The following is a 2907-nucleotide window of genomic DNA, read 5'->3' as shown; positions in this document are numbered from 1 at the left end:
ACTGACACAATCGGGAGACTCCCTGAATATCTACACTCCTTGGTATCCCTTTAATATCGACTCACTCTCACCGACCCCTGTAAATAATGACAGAATCTGGGGACTTCCTGAATATCTACTGTCCTTGGAACCATTTTACATATTGTCTCACTCACATACATCCCTCTATATGATGACACAATCTGGGGACTGTCTGGATATCTACAGTCCTTGGTACCCTTTTTCATATTGACTCACTCTCCCAGACCCCTCTACAAACTGAAACATGAACATCAACAACTTGCCTTTATGCAGCTCCTTTAACGTAGGAAAACGTCGCAAGGCACTTTACAGAAGCGATCAGCAAACACAATTTGAAACTGAGCCACATAAGGTGACATTACGTCAGGGGTCAAAGAGGTAGGTTTTAACAGTGCCTTCAAGGAGGAGGGAGAGGTAGAGAGGTGGAGAGGTTTCGGGACGGAATTCCAGAGCATAAGGCCCAGGCAACAGAAGGCACGCCCGCCAATAGTGAAGCGATTAAAATCTTTTGCAAAAGTTCAGAATTGGAGGAACGCAGAGATCGTGGAGGGTTGTAGGGACGGAGGAGGTTACAGAGTTGGGGAGAGGCGAGGGTGTGGAGGGATTTGAAAACAAGGGTGAGAATTTTAAAATCGAGGCGATCCCGGATCTGGAGCCAATGTCCGTCGGCGAACACAGGTGATGGGAGAATGGGACCTGGTGCGAGTTAGGATGCGGGCCGTGGTGATTGGAGAGAGGGACTTGGTCCGACTTAGGATGCGGGCCGTGGCCGTGGTGATGAGAGAAAGATATTTGGTCCGAGTTCGGAAGCGGACCGTGGCGATGATGGAAAGGGACTTGGTCCGATTTAGGATGCGGGCCGTGGTGATGGGAGAAAGGGACTTGGTCCGAGTTAGGATGCGGGCCGTGGTAATGGGAGAAAGGGACTTGGTCCGAGTTAGGATGCGGGCCGTGGTGATGGGAGAAAGGGACTTGGTCCGAGTTAGGATGCGGGCCGCGGTGATGGGAGAAAGGGACTTGGTGCGAGTTAGGATGCGGGCCGTGGTGATGGGAGAAAGGGACTTGGTCTGAGTTAGGATGCGGGCCGTGGTGATGGGAGAAAGGGACTTGGTCCGAGTTAGGATGCGGGCCGTGGTGATGGGAGAAAGGGACTTGGTCTGAGTTAGGATGCGGGCCGTGGTGATGGGAGAAAGGGACTTGGTCCGATTTAGGATGCGGGCCGTGGTGATGGGAGAAAGGGACTTGGTGCGAGTTAGGATGCGGGCCGTGGTGATGGAGAAAGGGACTTGGTCCGAGTTAGGATGCGGCCCGTGGTGATGGGAGAAAGGGACTTGGTCCGAGTTAGGATGCGGGCCGTGGTGATGGGAGAAAGGGACTTGGTGCGAGTTAGGATGCGGGCCGTGGTGATGGGAGAAAGGGACTTGGTCCGAGTTAGGATGCGGGCCGTGGTGATGGAGAAAGGGACTTGGTCCGAGTTAGGATGCGGGCCGTGGTGATGGGAGAAAGGGACTTGGTCTGAGTTAGGATGCGGGCCGTGGTGATGGGAGAAAGGGACTTGGTCCGAGTTAGGATGCGGGCCGTGGTGATGGGAGAAAGGGACTTGGTGCGAGTTAGGATGCGGGCCGTGGTGATGGGAGAAAGGGACTTGGTCCGAGTTAGGATGCGGGACGTGTGATGGGAGAAAGGGACTTGGTGCGAGTTAGGATGCGGGACGTGTGATGGGAGAAAGGGACTTGGTGCGAGTTAGGATGCGGGCCGTGGTGATGGGAGAAAGGGACTTGGTGCGAGTTAGGATGCGGGCCGTGGTGATGGGAGAAAGGGACTTGGTCTGAGTTAGGATGCGGGCCGTGGTGATGGGAGAAAGGGACTTGGTCCGAGTTAGGATGCGGGCCGTGGTGATGGGAGAAAGGGACTTGGTCCGAGTTGGATGCGGGCCGTGGTGATGGGAGAAAGGGACTTGGTCCGAGTTAGGATGCGGGCCGTGGTGATGGGAGAAAGGGACTTGGTCCGAGTTAGGATGCGGGCCGTGGTGATGGGAGAAGGGGACTTGGTGCGAGTTAGGATGCGGGCCGTGGTGATGGGAGAAAGGGACTTGGTGCGAGTTAGGATGCGGGCCGTGGTGATGGGAGAAAGGGACTTGGTCCGAGTTAGGATGCGGGCCGTGGTGATGGGAGAAAGGGACTTGGTCTGAGTTAGGATGCGGGCCGTGGTGATGGGAGAAAGGGACTTGGTGCGAGTTAGGATGCGGACCGTGGTGATGGGAGAAAGGGACTTGGTCCGAGTTAGGATGCGGGCCGTGGTGATGGGAGAAAGGGATTTGGTCCGAGTTAGGATGCGGGCCGTGGTGATGGGAGAAAGGGATTTGGTCCGAGTTAGGATGCGGGCCGTGGTGATGGGAGAAAGGGACTTGGTCCGAGTTAGGATGCGGGCCGTGGTGATGGGAGAAAGGGACTTGGTCCGAGTTAGGATGCGGGCCGTGGTGATGGGAGAAAGAGACTTGGTCCGAGTTGGATGCGGGCCGTGGTGATCGGAGAAAGGGACTTGGTGCGAGTTAGGATGCGGGCCGTGGTGATGGGAGAAAGGGACTTGGTCCGAGTTAGGATGCGGTCCGTGGTGATGGGAGAAAGGGACTTGGTCCGAGTTAGGAGGCGGGCCGTGGTGATGGGAGAAAGGGACTTGGTCCGAGTTAGGATGCGGGCCGTGGTGATGGGAGAAAGGGACTTGGTGCGAGTTAGGATGCGGGACGTGGTGATGGGAGAAAGGGACTTGGTCCGAGTTAGGAGGCGGGCCGTGGTGATGGGAGAAAGGGACTTGGTCCGAGTTAGGATGCGGGCCGTGGTGATGGAGAAAGGGACTTGGTCCGAGTTAGGATGCGGGCCGTGGTGA

Source organism: Heptranchias perlo, unplaced genomic scaffold (genome assembly GCF_035084215.1).
Source record: "Heptranchias perlo isolate sHepPer1 unplaced genomic scaffold, sHepPer1.hap1 HAP1_SCAFFOLD_55, whole genome shotgun sequence".
Lineage (NCBI taxonomy): Eukaryota > Metazoa > Chordata > Chondrichthyes > Hexanchiformes > Hexanchidae > Heptranchias > Heptranchias perlo.
This window is presented reverse-complemented; position numbering follows the sequence as displayed.